Source organism: Epargyreus clarus, unplaced genomic scaffold, assembly GCF_041222505.1.
Source record: "Epargyreus clarus isolate Ecla_fem2 unplaced genomic scaffold, WU_Ecla_fem_2.2 ptg000001l, whole genome shotgun sequence".
Classification (NCBI taxonomy): Eukaryota; Metazoa; Arthropoda; class Insecta; order Lepidoptera; family Hesperiidae; genus Epargyreus; species Epargyreus clarus.
In genome coordinates, this window is record NW_027332209.1 from 4,992,958 (window position 1) to 5,012,879 (window position 19,922).

General features: G+C 35.7%; 1 protein-coding gene and 1 pseudogene across 2 annotated transcripts in view; both read right to left on the reverse strand.

Moving 5' to 3' along the window:
- The window catches only part of LOC140743556 (G-protein coupled receptor moody), a 69,067-nt gene extending 50,088 nt beyond the window's left edge, over positions 1 to 18,979 (reverse strand). The window contains exon 1 of one of the 2 annotated variants that reach the window (XM_073074933.1): positions 18,678 to 18,979. The gene's annotated coding sequence lies outside the window, so the exon portion shown is untranslated. The remainder of the gene's footprint in view (positions 1 to 18,677) is intronic. The other variant, XM_073074941.1, reaches the window with a different exon arrangement.
- Positions 2,664 to 2,782, reverse strand: LOC140744257 (uncharacterized; annotated as a pseudogene).
- Positions 18,980 to 19,922: the final 943 nt, after the last annotated feature.

Genomic DNA, 19,922 nt, shown 5'->3' on the forward strand with positions numbered 1-19,922 from the left:
ATTGACGAATGTTCAAATGAACTTTTAACCCTTATTTTACCCTCTACGAGGTTGATTTTTCGGAGGGGGGTAAATAAGTGCGTCCTTGTTCCTATCCAGAAAGTCAAATACAAAATTTTATAGTAGTTGCTCCAAAATTAAAGGATTTCAAAAAAACTGTTTTCCCCTATTTTACCCTTTTAAGGGTAGAATTTCCAAAAGGCCTTTCTTAGTACTTATTCACGCTATATGGAGAACCTATGTGCAAAATTTCAGAACTGTAAGGTCCTTGGTTTAGGCTGTACGTTGATTTCTGAAAACTGAAAAAGTCATTTAGTTAGTCAGTCAGTCAGTCACTTTGCTGTTTTATATATATACAATTATGTTTTTATAATCTCCGTTTAATTTCCTTTCATTTGGTACCCTACTCGATAAGTTCGGTTAATTTATTTTTTTAAATGTGTTACTATTTCGCGCCAAAAATCCGCCATTTTGATTTTTTTTTACTAACACCTATCTAAGGACACTCGGGTCATTAAGACAAATATAATGACACCTTAACTGTTGAAATTCATCCAGCCGTTTGTTAGATCGGATCAAATAAAGAAAGACAAACATACAAGATACGCGCGAAAAACATAACCCTTCCTTGGCAGTCGGGTAAAAATATGAAGAAAATAAAATGGAAACGTCTTTACCTAATTTCAAGATAAATGCTTTTGATGTGAAACATCTATAGCCGCACGTAAAACCGATTTCTGGCGTGGCGACGCATGCCGTATATATATACAGTCTATATGCAGTAGTGTGTACGGTGTGGCGACGCGTCGCCATGCGCAGAAAAAGTGTAATATTTTATTTTATCATTATGATATATTTAGTTCCTATCACAATATGTTCTTTTCTGCATATTACTTTTACAAAATAATCTCGATGTTTCACATCTGCCAGGCGTCCCGTGACGGCTCACATTGTTTTTTCTAAAAGCACATTGTATTTATTTAGCTTCCCGTGAAAATACTATGCCGAAGAGCTGTCTAATGACAGCAATGTTAAGCGCTTTGAAGGGTGTGGCAAAGGATATGGATATAAAGTATCGAGTACCAATAAACAACAACAACAATTTTGTTAAAAAAAAAGTGTTGTTTATAGTGCAGAATAAAAAAATACAGAGAAACAACATTTTCTTGAAATAAATACAGAAAAGTTTAATGCACAAAGAACATTTTATTTGTTTACTCACAAAATTTTCAAAAATGAGTGTTGCCTCCCCTGGTTCTAATGACTTTACTTATCTGAGACGACCAGACTTAGTTTTCCTCAAGTAGTAAACCTCAAAACTCTGATAGGAATCCAATATTATCGGGAGTTGACGGCAGTAGCGATTTTGTATTTGCTATCAATATTACATTAAAAAAGTTGTAGTGGTGCAGAATTTGGCCTTATTAAAATTGCACATAGGAATTATATTATCAAAATAGATTTTCAAGTAACTGCGCAATCATTCGAAGCTAATAATGATTAATTAATGTTCGTTAATTAAACTACTCAGTACTCAGGTAACAAGCGATGCAGAAACATTTTAAATTAGGGATGTTACGGATATGAAATTTCGGATCTTTACATGGAATAATATTTTATCGAATTACACGGATAGTTTTAGTTACACATTACATTTTCAAGAAACTGTTAAAATAAAATTTCAATAGGTAATTATTAGAATTTATTTACAACTCCACTCATTAGTCAGTGTCTTATTCAACAGTTTTAGTCAAAAGAAGCATTCGTCTGTATCTTATTTAGACTCCACTTCTACCCGAAATCATTTGAAACAATCGAATTTCTTTTTATTTCGAATATTCAACAGCTTCCGTTACCGTTATGGAGCTCTATAACAACCCTGTTTTAAACTTGTTACGTGAACGGATAGACTCGGATGGACTCTGTTAAGCGATACATATAAATTGTAAAGGCCTCTAGTATTGCAAATGTATTTTTTATATTAAGCCAAGGATTTAGGTAGACAAGCTATCTTATCTAGGTGAAGAGTTGTCTATACATCGCCTGCAAAGCTCACTTTAGACCTCGCTGACTATATATAAAGACAAATTACAATATTTACTTTAGCAACACTATAAGAGGAAGTATAATCTAAGTGAAAATTTAATACCTACACCAGGAAAGCGTATCACATCGGAGATTGGTACATGAAAGATTAATAAAGTCGCATTTATCTTGCGAACGCACGCTACTTGTCTTGGGAATTGCCACATTAAATTTAATGTCTTCAATATGTGTGTTTATATTTTTTCTATGCAATTAACGTTGCAAGCTATTGTGCAATATAATTGTGGTCTCTGCCTTCCAAAAATTCAATCTGTCTTAATAGGCTTCGTTGCAAATGATTTAGGTACACTTGTGGTCTCTGCCGTCCAAAAATTCAATTGGCCTTAATAGGATTGTCTTTAATTTACATAACATAGAAGTAGCAGACGAGCTTGCACACCTGCGGCCATAAATACGCCGCTGCTCCTGAGGACTTAGCTGGAACGCCTCGGAAATACTTAAGGGCGTGGTAAGGGAGATATACTTATCTAGACAGGAATAGGTCGATGCTTTGTAAATCCTGTTTACTACTACAGCTACACTACTACACCTTTGAAATATACAAAAATATAACAAAAAGCCAACGTTAGGCGGTGTTCTCAGGCGGTCACCCATCCAAGTACTGACCGCGCCCGACGTTTCTTAACTTCGGTGATCGGACGAGAACGAGTGTGTTCAACGTGGTATGGATGTTGGCGAGAGAGATCTTGAAATATCCGAATCGTATCGTACGTGCGGTGACGCCATTTGATATAGAATAATATTCTTAAATTGTCTTATCAGGGGTTGAATATCTACAGGAGTCGACCGGCAGCAGTCTTGCTTATTAGATGGAACAGTTTACTTATCAGATGGAATGCACTACTTCTATATTATAAAAAAATAATGAAATATAAACACACTCGATATCATCAAGCTTATAAACTGCATATTTAAACGATACCCGTTTAACGATAGTAATGTTACATTTCGATCCACACAATTACCTCCGATATTACCAACATTCACACATGATATTGAGCGTATTGTACAATCGTTATCGGATCGCGTTAACTTACATACTTCCACGCACGTTGATACTTTGTCAGTAGTCAATGAATAAGCGAAACAGTTCTTGCTTAGTCGACTAAGTACGTACTAACTTTATGGAAACGCGTTTGAAGTTTGAATTGAATACCTTTTTTCTAATAGAAGCAGACGAGCATGCAATCCACCGGATGGTATATGATGGTATATGTAGCTAAGTACAGCTAAGTAAATGGCTACGCCGTCCACGAACATCTGTAACAATCCCAGATAAGATTAGATTCCTACCCGAGATCCACCACAGACTCTACCCCTAAGGACTAGCCTCTTCCTTTCCACACTATTCAAACCAGAAAACAGCAGTTATTAACACTGCTGTTATTAGGTACAAATAGTAGTGGCGCCGGAGTGGAACCACAAAACGTTCTACAACCTCCAGTTATGAGTGTGGAGAGCACATACTAAGCAGTTTTCATGAAACACCGTGTATGTATTCAGCATCATCGCAGCACAATAACATTCAACCCTCAAAAATCACTCCGGGAGGTCATCGTGGTTTTCGAGTTGAGCGCAAAATGTTATCCCTAGAACAAATATTTTCACTAACTCCAAGCAAATACGAAGTTTTGGAAACCATCCTATACACACAAGACTTAGCCGATTTAAATACCCATCCTCGTTACACATGTATGAAGCCGCGATTTAATCTTTCTAATAACAAACCTTAAGTTAATTTATTCGTCGTCAACCCATTACTGTCCCATTGCTGGGCAAGGGTCTCCCCGTAGAGTTAGAAGGGTTCAGGCCATAGTCTACTGCGCTCGCTAAGAGTAAGTAGACTTAAGACGCCTTTGAGAACATTTTTAGGGTTCCGTACGAAAAAAAAACAACGTGAGGAAACCTGTATACCTGAGTGATTTATATAAAAAAAAATCTCAAAAGTATGTGAAGTCTACCAATACGCACTTGGCCAGTGCGGTGGAGTATGGCCTAATCCTTCTCATTATGAGAGAAGACCCGTGCCCAGCAGTGGGACAGTAATGGGTTGCTGATGATGATGAAAAAAAAATGGAAACATTATAGGTCACAGCCAATTAGCTTTAAAAATTCTGAACCAAAAGAGTTAGAATTTGGTACTAATATGCTTTTAAAAAACTTTCAGGTTTTTGACAGGATGTTCTCCTTCAAGTAATTATTATTTTTTAATCTATACTATATTTTCTTTATTAATTGAATAGTTTCTCCAATACTAAACACTGCATTTCAATTATTCTGACTCACGATAATACTCTCATACTTACTCCATTTCTCATTAAAACTTAGCATTACTAGTTATCTGTGCAAACCACAGATCGGTGCAAACGCTGGTTTAATACTTCCTAAACGGAAAACTTCATCTCATAATTCCACGAATTGAATGACATTCGGCGAGCGATATTAAATAATGATACTATTCATTTTGTGATAAATTCAGACACGACAGATATATAGGCATAATTGTCGTCAACTTACTACCATCCCACTGCTGGACACGGGTCCGCTATCTGAGTCAGAAGGGTTTAAGCCCATAGTCCACCACGCTGGCCAAGTGCGTGTTGGTGAACCTCAAAAAAATATAGAAAGAAAACATTTACTTTTTATTTTACGTGCTATACAAGTTACAACATACAACAGACATACATACAAAAGAAAAAAATAACAGAACACAGGCTTTTGAGAACTTCTTTTTTAGAACTCTCAGGGGTGTTGGTTTCCTCGCAGTATTTTCATTCGCCGTTTAAGCAAGCGACAAATAATCTCTAATACAAAGATAACTCAAAAAATCAGAGGTATTCGTACCTTGGACCCTGATATTGAGTGGCCGAGTTTTAACTAGTAGGCTATCTTTTTTAGCCTATCTAATGCAAACAAACAGTGTTTACTATTAACGCAGCCATAACTACAAAACATATTGGTAGATGCGCCTAATATGGATTGTCTGCCATTAAATAATATCGCATTGAATGTGTTAATTATAAACAATGATATTAAATTACGTACAATGATGTAATTGTCTTAAACCGATGCCACACACAGTATGACATACGTCGCATACTTGGAAATTATTGTATAACAAAGTTTAAGGAAACAGTAAGCTATTCTGGTATAATGATGTAGTAATTCGAATATAATAAGTAGATAATAATCTTATATATAAAATTCTCGTTTCACAATGTTAGTTACTGTACTCCTACGAAACGTCTTTACCGATTTTCACCAAATTTTATATGCATATTCAGTAGGTTTGAGAATCGGCTACTATCTATTTTTCATACCCCTAAGTGATAAGGGTTGTTCATCCTTAACATTTTTTTTATTTATATGGCAACACAACGTTTGCCGGGTCAGCTAGTTACAGATAAATTGCACTAATGTTAAATAAAGTTTACCACACCCATCAAAGCGGAACAGCACCGCTTAACTGCTGTTATTAGACAGAAATAGAAATTTCATAACTTTGAGCTGTAACTGCTTATAGCTAATAAAGAAAAAATCAGTGCACCGAGACGTGAGAATGGTAACTAATATTATAAATACGAATATGGGATTGTTTGTTATAATTTTACGCCTTATCTACACACGCGATTATCATGAAACTTTGTACACACGTTGTTCAGGACTCAGAAAAGGATATAGGGTACCTTTCATCCAAAAAAAAGTACCGTACCAGGGTATAAATAAAAACCTCTGACCTCGCAAGACGCGGGTAAAATCTAGTAAGTTATAAAAATTACTTACAAATTAATTTTAAGCAAATATTTAGCATTTCAAAGTTACTAACGGTTTCCTGATAACCCATATTGACTTATGTGTTTTATCACTTATATGTCACCGTGGTCATATTAATAAGAAGCCATTTGTCACAATTAGTCACGCTTATCATCTAAGTTCACGGCCTGGAATGAGAACTTGTGTCTAAAATTGAAACAAGCTCATTTCAAAAGATCTATCTATGTTTAAGAAGTATATTTTGGTTTTTATGGTTCTTTACATAAACGGTGCCAATAACCTTCTAAGCCTCCCCTGTCCGTCCTTCTTTCACAGCGGTTTATCTTTTTAATTGTAATAAGAAGATACATACTCTTAAATCGTAATAGTTTGGCCATATTAATAAAGTACCAAATGCAGAGGTACATACTCATACAAGAAACATACTTTCAAACGTTAAATTTTATTAATGGCAATATCTAAATGTTTAGGTGGCACGGAACCCTTTATGTGCGAGTTCGGCTTGCGCATAGCCGATTTTTTAAACTTCATTATTCTTTACTTTTAGTCGGATTACTGAAGATTTATAATATTTTATTGTATTTATAATATTGTTTTACATATTACTTCTTAAACGCATACAGTTTACACGTTTTTCAAAACATATCTTAAGTTAATTTAATGTGAAAACTAAATTTCGACAAGGACAAAAAATTGAAATTTCTTAGTTAATGTACCGTTTAGTATTCAATTAATTAAATTGCGGGCGTTATTACCACAGAAATTATAATGGCTTGCTTAATGTTGTTAGTTTAAAATAGTATTCATGTCATAATATAATCCATTAACGCTTTGCTTACGTTTGCAAACGTAATTTCCTGAAAGTACATAGTAAATAAGTGTTACTCACCATATAGTAACTTAGTGGTTTGAAATTCAGCTTTTCGATTTAGAGCTCCAAGCACCTTTTATTTTTAAAATTATGTCTGAGATGTAAGGCATGCACGTCTAGTTTTACTGTGTGAAGTTATACCTATTTATATTATTATAACTTACTTTTACGTTCGGCTTACGCGCTTGGTGCTTGGCTTGGCGAAGAAAAACATCGCGAGCAAACCTACACACTATAATGTTCTGACCAAAAACTTAAACAAATGTGAAGTTTACCAATTAACATCCGCACTTGACATGTGGACTGTTCAAACTTTCATTCTTAAAAGAGACCCGTGTCCAGTGGGACATTAATAGTTCGACGACAACACGATAATTATGGCAACACCACACCGTTTCGATTAAAACACCGTTTAACTGTAAACACTGTTGAACTAAACACGCTGTAGTTATTTCAGGCATCCACTTACAGTAATTAAAGAGTTTAATCCTCTAAGTGGTGTAAGAGTAACATATGCATTGTAGGCAAGTATTATCAACATCTATATATATAAAAGAAAGTCGTGTTAGTTACTCCACTTATAACTCAAGAACGGCTGAACCGATTTAGCTGAAAATTGGTAGTGAGGTAGTTTAGAGCCAGGAGAAGGACATAGGATACTTTTTATCCCGTTCGACCGCGTTTCCTTGAAGTCATTTTAAAACTCAAGAACGGTTGAACCGATTTAGCTGAAAATTGGTAAAGAGGTAGATTAGAACCAGGAAACGGACATAGGATACTTTTTATCCCGTTCGACCGCGTTTCCGTGAAGTCATTTTATAACTCAAGAACGGCTGAACCGATTTGACTGAAAATTAATCGAGAGGTAGCTTAGAAGCAGGAAAAGGACATAGGATACTTTTTATCCCGTTCGACCGCGTTTTCGTGAAGCATTTTATAACTCAACAACGGCTGAACCGATTTAGCTGAAAATTGGTAGGGAGGTAGTTTAGAGCCAGGAGAAGGACATAGGATACTTTTTATCCCGTTCGACCGCGTTTCCTTGAAGTCATTTTATAACTCAAGAACGGTTGAACCGATTTAGCTGAAAATTGGTAAAGAGGTAGATTAGAACCAGAAAACGGACATAGGATACTTTTTATCCCGTTCGACCGCGTTTCCGTGAAGTCATTTTATAACTCAAGAACGGCTGAACCGATTTGACTGAAAATTAATCGCGAGGTAGCTTAGAAGCAGGAAAAGGACATAGGATACTTTTTATCCCGTTCGACCGCGTTTTCGTGAAGCATTTTATAACTCAACAACGGCTGAACCAATTTGACTGAAAATTGGTGGAGAGGTAGCTTAGAACCAGGAGACGGACATAGGATACTTTTTATCCTGTTCGACCGCGTTTCCGTGAATAAATAAGAGTTGAAAGTTTGTATTAAAGTCCCCCAGTTTTGATGCAAATCTATATGAAAATTGGTATTTGATAGGATTTCGATAGAAAGTAATTAAATATCTTTTTTACGATATTTGCAAAATCAACCCTTAAGTTGGTTAAGTAGGGGTTGGAATTTTATTTTAAAATCCGTTAATTTGGAAGCAAAGACTGTAAAAATTTGCATTTGGCTTTAGAAGACACTTCGTTTAGAAGTCGGCAGATTTTGAAGCAAAGTCTATGAAAATTGGAATTTAGCTTTTTGATTCAAAATAATAGAACACATTTTTCACCGTTTTTGGAAAATCAACCCTTAGGGTCGTTTAATCGGGTATGGAACTTTAATTTAATATCCGTTAATTTGGAGCACTAAGAAAATTATCATAAGACATAATGAAGCATCTGAGTCACTGTTTGTTTTTTTAGATCAACCCTTAAGACTGTTATAAACCGCCTTTCTATTTACACACCTGTTTCAGCATTTTTAGCTATTCAACAACCCGATTAGAGTACTATAAGTAAATAAACTTTCTTTAAAAAAAACCGTTATTGAAGTTATAGGTACTTCTTTTCGCGTGTTTGTAAAAAAAATAACAAAAAATACAACCGACTTCTATGTCACTACAAAGTAAAAAATAATTCGAACGAAATATATTGAGCGCCGACTTCAGAAATATGTACTAAACCAACATTTATTTGAATTATTTTTTACTATGTAGTGACATAGAAGTCGGTTGTATTTTTTGTTAAAAAATTTTTTACCCTTTTTAGTGATGACATAATAACATTTATATTAATACAATATAAAATTGTATAAACGTGATCATGAATTAAGGTACGGTCTGAATTTACATTGATTGGAACCGCCCGCTCGCAGGGCGCTGCCGCGCCCTGCCCGCTTAGTTTTATATTGTCTTATGTGTTCCAACCTAACCTAACTAAATAGTCAATGATTTGCAATTTCATTAGAACCTCCTACACCAAATATCTTCAAACACGACTCAATTATTCCCATCGGTTGAGGAGTTACATATTTTGTCTCCGAGCCACATTATCAGACCCTTAAATAGTCAATGATGAACTGACTTTGCAATTTCGTTAGAACTTACACCAAATATCTTCAAACACAACTCAAATATCCCCATCGGTTGAGGAGTTACATATTTTGTCTCCGAGCCACATTATCAGACCCTTAAATAGTCAATGATGAACTGACTTTGTAATTTCATTAGAACCTACAATAAAAAATAACACAATAAAAAAAGAATTATTAAAATCGGTTCACTAACGGCGGAGTAATTCGTGTACATACATAAAAAAAGATACCGGCCGAATTGATAACCACCGAGTAAAAAAATAACAGAGTGCAGAGAGGTAGAGTGAATTTTATTTAATTGTATTTTTTATTTTCCTGTTCTCTTGTGGCCATTTCCTAATATTTACCAGTAGTTTATGGACATAATACATAAATTACACGAGTGAAACCACGAGGTACAGATAGTCACTCATAATTAGGTGGTACGAAGTTCACCGGGTCATCTAGTAATTAATAAAGATGTCACATGCTTGCACGCAATAACGTTCGAATGCTACCAAATTAGTCCCCAGGGTCCAAGCATCTGTGACCGACCTTTAATAGCAAATATGTCCTATTAAGACAGCGGTCGAAATAGTAAAAACGCTGTGCATAGATGAAAAAACTAAATAAAATCATAAGGGGTACTTAAATACTTTTTCATATGATACGAGTAAGTTTGCTAATTTATAAGTGAAGGTTCGAATCCGGCGGCACCACCGCCATACCTATTTCTGTCTAATAACAGCAGTGTTAAACGCTGCTGCGTTCTGGTTTGACAGGTGTGGTAAGGGAGACATACTTTTAGAGGCATGCCAGTTTAATCTTCAGGGGTACCTGTTGTCGACCTCAGGTAGAAATCTCATCTTCTCTGGGGTAGATTACAGGTGTCCATGGACAGCACTAATCCTGTACTATAATAATACAAAAAAGTGAAGATATCAGATAAATGGGCTGATGTTGTCTTTTCAGTTTTCATTCTTATTCTAGTGCTGGGCACGGGTCTCCTCTCAAAGTGATAAGTGCTAAAGCGGGTTATAGTCCGCGACGCAGATTGTTTAATGATTGGCAGACTTCACGATTACAGATATCTACATTATTTTTATTGGTGGATAGATAAGTCTCACCAGTGATATAGGCCCACTGCGCTGTAGAGGTGTTTTAGCCTTCATTTAAACCTCCAGTTTCTTTACCATCTAAGACTTTTTAAAAAGGCAGGAAAGTATTGTGTATTCATCACTTACATTCATTATTATTAATAATACTATTTTTAAGACAGAAATGTATTTTTATAGAAAACACCTCGGGTAAAACAGAACATCAAAAGTTGTTAATTTTTAAAAATGGTAGATTTTTTCTGAAAGTAATCTGACTTTTCTGCTTTTAGCTTGAGGTACTTTGGAGGCAAAATATGAGGGTATTCTCGTTAATTTGCTGTTCGGACGGCTTCAAAAAGGTTCCAATTTGTAGAGTCATCAAAAAATGTTGCATATTGCTTTCATGGGTCGCAGCGCTTTATTACTGAAAGTGTAACGGGAGAATAACATCGTTTTAACGTTGCAAAATTAAACGAGTATTTTTGTTTTTTTCTTTTTTAACTTTTTATTATGAAAAAGTTGGCAAATGAGTATACAGTTTAAGTTAGTAGATCCCTATGTGGTGGGACTTTAAAGGCACCATAACCACTACAGATTCTTCTGCAATGTGTGGTAAGGAAGAGATACTTATCTGAGTCTTCAGGGGTAGCAACGCATTAGTAGCTGACCTAAAATAAGTCTCGAATCTTATCTGGCCAATATAAATGTCCATGGGCAGCACTGACCACATAACACTTGTTTAATTTTTCCATAATATTATTATTATATATAAAAACAAATTTTTCATGGCCATCGCCGCTGTTCAGCAGTTGGACTACTACATTTTTTTTTATAATATAAGAGTAGCAGACGAGCATGCAGTCCACCTGATGGTAAGTGGCTACTGCCGCCCATGGACATCTGTAATCAACCCCAGATAGGATTAGATATTCCTACCTGTGATCGGCCACAGATGCGCCGCTACCCCTGAGGACTAAGCTGGAACGCCTCGGAAAAGTCTATCTCCCTTACCACATCCAAAACTCTTAACACTATTATGTATGCCTTATTACTTCTATTACGTAAAATTAGGGGTCGCAATCCGGTATTCGAGATTTCGAAAATACCGGGATACCGGGCCAAATTTAGGTCTTATTAATACCGGTTTTAATTTCACAAAAACCGGGATATTCGGTATTTTCGGTTTTTAGTAAAATAAAACAAAATAAAGTTATAGTCATATAAATTGACTCCAATGGACTCTGGCACAATGCAAAAGTCCATATTAAACAAGCGTTACAATCGACACAACCTATGAAAATCAACAAACATTAGCATTGGATGTCAGGTGAGACTTGGCGTATTGTATAACTTCGTCGGAGAGCTAAAGAAAAGGTTCGATTTGAAATAAAAGATCTCTTAAAAAATCCGATGTATAACCCATCAATTTAAATCCAGAACATGGGCTATTGAGGATTCTAATGGTGTGAATGTGATTGTTACCGAAATTAAGGAAATCGTCAATGTATGGCAAAATACTTCATATCACTTTTCTCTAATAGTCGACCTTATACACAACATATGCCTAAAAATGATATACAAAAAGAACCATCTATGTATATTCAAAGATGAAGTACGCGCTGCTATTTAACTTATTAAAACGCGACAAAGCAATTAATATAGATGATATTCCTATTGAAGTGTTTCGATCAATGGATGAACTCGAGGTTGACATGTTGCATACCATATGTAATCGCGTCTGGGAAAATGGACAGTGACCACGACACTGGGCCCACACTATTTTCATTACACTTCATACAAAAGGGTCGACAAGGAAGTGTAGTAACTATAGTTTTATGCTATATTTCTTGAGTGTATCACAATAAAAGAAACATTTAGAGGAAGATGATATATTTTCAAAATATTTTATAACAATGACAATTATGAAAATAGGCGTCAAGAAACAACCCGCCAACACGATCTTCGCTTTAACAAGATCTGCTGTCGATAGGCTTGATAAGATTTGGAGGAACCGCAACATATCAAAAAACACCAAGACAGACGAAAATGGTTATCGCAAGGGCCGATAAGCTGGTGATCTTCTTGTGTACCTCATTTACCTTTGGGAACAAGCTGTTGAGAGCAACGGGAAGGCATTGGCCGTAAGCCTGGACATCGCTAAGGCCTTTGACCGGCTCTGGCATAGGGTCCTTCTGGCGAAGTTACCATCTTAAGGTCTTCCCGAGAGGTTGTGCACATAGACAGCCAGCTTTTTGTCTGAGCGGCATATTAAGGTCGTAGTTGACGGGTGCTGCTCAGACACGGAGCTCATCAACGCTGGCGTGCCCCAAGGGTCTGTATTATCTCCCACGCTTTTTATTCTGCATATCAATGATTTGCTGCTATTAACCGGTGGCATTCATTGCTATGCAGATCATAGCACGGAAGATGGTATGTACACAGGCCGTGCGGACACCTCTCGGACATTCGTGGAAGAAAGCAGAATCCGAGTTGTGTCTGAAATCGAGAACTCTCTGGAGCAGGTCTTGGAATGGGGTCGTCTTACCCTTGTTGAGTTCAACCCCATGAAGACACAAGTCTGCGCGTTTACCGCTAAAAAATCCCCATTCGTCATAGCGCCTAAGTTCCAAAGTACCCCGCTCACCATTGGTAAAAGTGTAGGGATTCTGGGAGTTGACATCTCGTGTGACGTGCAGTATCGGAGTCATTTGGAAGTTAAAGCCAAGTTGGCTTCAAAGAAACTGGGCGTCCTGAACAGAGCCAAGGAGTACTTCACTGGGGGCCAACTCTTTCTGCTTTATGAAGCGTAAGTGAGGCCCCACATGAAGTACTGCTCGCATCTCTGGGCAGGGGCACCACAATACCAGCTTAACCCACTTGACTCCGTACAGAAACACGCGGTGCGAATCGTCGATGACCCAGCGATCTCGATCGGTTAGAACCCTTAAGCCTGCAGAGGGACATAGGTTCCCTCTGCGAGTTCTACCGACTTTACAATGGTGAGTGTTCTGAGGAACTGTTTGATCTGGTGCCTAAGCCGCCTTTCCTTCATCGCACCTCTCGCCGAAGGATGAAGTTCCATCCACATCACCTGGACCCGTGGCGGTCCTCCACGGTTCGGTTTGATCGTTCATTTTTGCCGCGTACGTGCAAAATGTGGAATGAACTTTCTCCTGAGGTATTCCCTCAGGACTATGACATGGGGCTCTTCAAGAGGGGTGTAAAAAGAGCTCTCCTTCAAAGCCAGCGATGCATTGGCGACGCCTCTGGTGTTGCAAATGTCCATAGGCGACGGTGACTGCTTTCCATCAGGTAGCCCGTCTGCCTTATCGTTAGGTTACATATAAGACTTATGAAAAGTCTAGTTTTTCCTATCCTTCTCTACGCTGCAGAGACGTAGACGATTCGGATGCAAGATCGCCGTAAAATTGATGCCCTAGAAATACTATTCTCTGGATCTACGAGTATCTGGATTAGAATACTAAAATATTTCGGCCGCATATTTAGGGACGGGAACTCAGTAGTACGGTTGTAGTTCCGTGAAAGGTAGATGGAAAGAGGTCACGCGGCAGATCGCCTACTCGCTGAACAGACCTTATAAAATCTAGCACACAGTGTTCCCTCGTCGAGTGTTGCCGCAAGGCCAGCATAGAAGGCGGTGGCGAAGGATCGCAATAGCGTCTGTTCAAGGCAGCTGTGGATGACTGACCAGTTGTCATCATCATGCCACGACCACTCTGTCAAGAGTGCACGACTACAGAGATATTTTTTTCCAGCTTTCCACATATATTTTTATATAATTCATTTATTGATGAATTCGGAACTCATAACGTCGTTAATAAATCATAAACTTCTGTAATTAACTTGGTATTAAGTAATAGGACATATTTTCCTTCGGAATTCCACTAAATTAACATTACATAGTAAAATACTTAATAAAAATTAGTAACTTTATCTTAATCTCGAAAATATCGAAAAAACCGGAATACCGGGATTTGTCTGGGGTCAGTACCGAAAATACCGGTTTTGCTTAGATGGTCCGGTATTGCGACCCCTACGTAAAATGCTTCGTATGACCTAATTACATGAAGTACCTAAAATAGTTCAGGTCCTGATTGCAGCTAAGTTGTATGATTTCTAATTAATTGCTTCTTTGCTAACTAGCTGTTACTTTGATATTTGCTCAATTTATTCCGAATACTAATGGTGTAATTAAGGAAAACGTTTTCCCATATGTTGCGGTTGTATGACTAAAGGTCGATAACTATTTAATTGTATGTCGTTTACGATATTACATTTATAAATGAGTTTCAACGTATGTAACCCTTGGATACTTTTGGGATAAAATGTTAAGACTTATCTTAATAATGTATTCTAACTATTTATCGCAAAGTCCTGTCCAAATTGGTTCACTAATTTTCAGTAGACTATCAGATAATAAATAGTTGATATCAAATTTCTAAGTTACAAAATGTTTAAAAAAATATATAAAGGTTTATGAATAATTATTTTTTTGTAAACAACCTATATTATTGAATCCTCTAAATGTTTTTCATAAGACTATGCGTACTTTACATCAATAGATTAGAGTTCCAGTAGCACTACCATGAGTTTACAAAAGTATTACTCGCTAGCGACTGCGTAAAATAAATGTATGAAAAATTGTACAGCGCCTCTGGTGGTTACTCGTAGAACTAAAATCCGTAGTGACGTAACTCGATACGTAAAAAACCTATCGAAATCAAATCGCTAGCGAATGTCATTATGATCTATTGCCATACAAATTTGGTCCCATGAGTCATTAATTTGACAGACGTTGTCAAGAAATACCGTAACGATAGTAGTTATGTTATTCACTAGCAAAATGACAATAGTTTTCTATTTACCATTTCTATAGTGGCGTTTCTATGCCAACTCATGGTAATGCTACAGTACATTTTAGACTCCGATGCTAAGATCTCATATTTTGAGCAGCATACTAAAGTAACATAGGAAATTGTAAAAAGTATTCTACCAAAATGGACTGCATTTATAAGTCTTCACAATTCAAAGGGTACATTTTTTATTTCTATTTTGGAATGCCTTAAATACTTTGAGGTCAACCGCAGTGACCACTGATTACTAAACTTGCATTTAGATCTACTGAGCTTAGTTTTAGAAGTCCGACCTCTGCGGTCAAGAAACTGGGGTAAGTGTTCTAATCCAGTAACTTTCATATTTAAGTTTTTATACATTATTATATAATTTAACCAGTATTTTAGATGAAAGAAAACCTCAAGAACAAGCCAATATATTTGGGAACTCTCAATAAAGTTCTATTTTTTCTCTTACTCTGTAATATGACAAAAAAATATTTGATACCAATTTTTAACCGACTTCCCAAAGAGAAAGAGGTTATCTATTCGTCGCGTATATTTTATTTATAATTAACTGTATATATTATTTTGTTTGCTTGCATTTGAGGAATATTGCAGAAATTGCTAAACCAATTTTGACTTCATTTTACTTTGCTTCCTAAATTACAAGCAGCATGGCTGACTTTTAACCCTAAATTAATTTAGGGTTCCTGCCCGAAAAGAAGTTTAACCCATTTGACATTAAAGGCCATTTGATAATGAAACCCCTTAGTTTACTTCAGTAAATTCCAGATAACATAGTTATTACAGGTAATAGTAATCGATAGACTATATGACGTCATCTGCGGTTAACATGACGATAAGAGTGAGCGAATCATTAGTAAATAATTTGAAATGAAAAAAAAAAATCGTGACTCGTAAGGCAATAGTTATTTTTTTTGAAAATTTTACTGAGTTTAAGTTATATATGTGCAGAATATGTAATGAATACAACCGAGCACGTGCATCAATTGTAGACATTGATATCTTTCATGACTCGTGTCTTTAGTTTAAAATCAAACTAACAACTTATTTGCTTATTGTTTAAATTGAACTGCTATTTTAACATTTAGTCATTTTTTGGGCCCAAATCTTAATGAATTTTATTTAACATCCTATTATATTTGTCTTTTTTTTACAACAAGCAATAACATGTCTTTGGCTAATTACTAGAATGCTGTACATACGTATAATTGGCATGTATATAGGGTACATTATTACTATTGTATTTGAGTTGAAAATGTTATGTATACTATGCTGTTTGTATGTCTAAATAAATAAATAAAATCTATCATTCCTTCATCTTTCTTTTCTACGATAAAAAGTCCTTGTTTGTAGAATGTAAGTAAGGTGGACATACATAACCCAGGTATACCAACTTCGTCCTCAGGAGCAACACATCTTTGGCTGAACTCTGGTAGGACTCTGATTTTATCTGGGGTTGATTACATGTCCATGGACGCCACACTGGCCACTTACAGACTTCATGCTGGTTTACTTGTAATTATAAAAAATAAAATTAATGTAAAAAATTGCAAAGATGTGAATAAAGTTACCATGATAAAAATATTATTTATCTGTTAGTACTAGTGCATTTTACCAGCTATTCAAACGCAGGTGTGTGACCTACTTTTACATCGGAGCGTATAAACAATTTTGTGCATCATAACTTTCATACTGATGACATCAAAGCATCAAATACGACATCCAAATGAATAACTGGTTATGTGGTATCTATTTTTACAGATAACACTAAAATAACCTGTATTTTAGTGTTACGGTAAAGGTAAAGTAAGAAACGCGCGCGTAAAATTAATCATTTTTGAATTAATTCGTTTCTTACCTATACTTGTAGTTTACAAGTTTACCAAGTTTTCGAAATCCAGAATAAGAAGAAAGATATACCTAATGGAGCAAATGGGTCAATAAAAAATATGGGTAAATTTAATTTCTTTTGTGTTACCAATGGTAAATAATGAAGCATTAAATAAGTGCGAAAATTTTCGTTTAAACTATTTATACACTCAAATTTTGTTTAAGTCTCCCACTGGTGTTTTCCTTTACCAGTAGCTTCCTTTTTAATATGTTGAGAAATGGCTTCCTTTTCAATGTTTTTTATCACTTTTAAAATAGATGTATAATTTACGAACCGCTGACTTTTATGAGGACTATAGGGTTAAACCTGTGATTTGATCACAGGATGCTATGATCACAGCATCCTATGATCGTTCACAGCGTTAACAAGTTACAATTTTCTGAAAGAGTTTTAGCTTAGATTATCAATCTATCAACGGCATGGAGAAAATAAACACCCTGCTACTTAGAAGTCGGTAATTAATGATATTAGAGGTATTTCATTGTGGGCTTGAGTCTTTTTTGTAAACGAGATTCCCTTCCGAATTTATTTTTTTAGGTACTTGAAAAAAATTAGAAAAGGAGTTGATATGGGTATTTTGAGATTTAATGAAATAATCCTTATGTTTAGTAAAAACAAAACGTATGGCCATAGATGAGAGTCAATAATATGTATTGGCATATTTATTTAAAGTTTTAGTGTAGTTGGTTCTATGTCTTGCAAATAATAAAAAAATGCGGATACTTCTAAGTGTATAACGGCACCTATTTTATTCTATAATACCGCATCCAAACGCTTGCCAAACTACAACAAACCTTCTCGAATTCAAAATGTGTGGATAGAGTGTTTAAGTGGGTTTGTGTACTAAGTGATATAAAAAAATAAGGTTTTTTTTTGTAGTTTGAGGCAAGTGCCAAACGTATGGACGCATAAAATTTGCAGACTAAATGAATACGGTAGGAAACCATTGTGCAGCAAACAAGTTACGGGTTAATATGATAAGTCGCAAAAGTCGCGAAGCTAATAATATTTTTTATTTTTAATTACGTCGTTTGATGACGCAAGTAAATATTGCAGTAGATAGCGCAAAAATTGTGTCATTTATTGTGACCGCGTGCCGATAAAAATATGGTTTTACACAAAATTAGTCACAGCTAAGTTTATGCTTAATTGTATCAAAAGTTAAATGCGGATAAACCTAAATTCGTTAATTAATTTTATTTAGGTATAATAATTTAATTTATCATAACCAAGCGTAACGAAACCGTTTTATCACTGTTCGTATTATATTTTTGTGAATATTTCAGGAAATATTTAACAACTTGACTTGTATTCTACTAAAGTAAGTAGGTAGACGTACAGTCAAAAATGTTACAATTTTTCATTTCTCATAAGTATCTATTAAATAATAAAAATATTGGCTAATTTTTACAACTGAAGCCTAAGTTGCGGTTCAAGAATCTACATTTTTAGTATTTTCTACCTTCTATCTACCTACCCATTTTTTACATACAATCGATTCATCACAAGTACTTAATATTACCAACTTTTAGTTTATACAGAAGTATAAGTATGACTTACCAAATAATAATCCGTTTGTTGAACAATCAAATCCAAATATTATTGGAACTCCTCAGCAGTCAAGTAGCGTTTGATTTCTTTAAATGCACTTATCAAAACGTAATACAAAACTGTAGTAACAAAAATCCTTAAACAATATTGAATCGCGTCGGTCATCACAGTAAATTAAAAAAACCGTCACCGAATCATTGTTTACTTTTACGAGTAAATTCCCGCCAAAACGAAAGAAGCACACGTGTATCACGGGTAGCGGTGCCTGTCATACTGGACATCAACAATACTGACATAACGCGACGGTAGCGTACAATGCGCGCACGCATTGTCAGTTGCTACTACAGAGAGGGACAGAATGACTCATTCTTTCGCTGCGTCATTCATACTTCGCAACGACCGGTTCCGATCGCTATTACGTCACTGTAAAGCTCATATTTGCATTGAGCACCACGTGTTAATTTGTAGTAGTAACCACCCAATACTTTGAAAAAAGAACTCTGTCATAAGCCGTTTGGAATCAATTTGCTAAGCGACGCGTATTTTCCCAGTATTTCAAAATAGCATTCACAATGACCATAAAAGAATGATTCGTTTTAGTATGTGTAGGTAAGTCCATCTGTTTCGAAAATCTGTCTGCATTTCCAGTCTCTAACTAAATGTTCATAACAGTATTCACTGCTATTTGCACATTTACTGCTCGTGCAGAACTAATTTAATTATTTGCAGATCCCAATCAGAGACAGGCACGGATTAAACTGAATTATTTGCTTCGATTGAAATCGTTATATAAACAACCACAGGACGATAATTATGGAATTGTGTTATAGGAAAATTTAGTACAAATAACCCGAAAGTATCATCTGCGGTCAGATAATTAAGGATAAAGATCCTATACTATACAGTATACGTCTATACTTACTATATCACATACTATACTATAGCAAAATTTCCGTTAAATGTAACTCCTTGGGGTAAGCCCGCCTTATATGCTTATGTTTTCTTGTATCTGTATTCCTGATATATTTAACAAATGAAGAGTATTTATATTGTATTTTACCAAAAATAGCCTAGTCAAATATAACGCCACTTCTTAGAGCTTTGGGGTTACATCATGTCGGTCCTACGTAAATCAAATTTATTTAACATTCAGCAAGAATTATATCACATCTAAGTTTCTGACAGTTGCTCTGATTCGACCTTATCTTCTCGTGAACTTAAAGCCGTAAATCTTGTGGCTTAGGTAAGAATCGA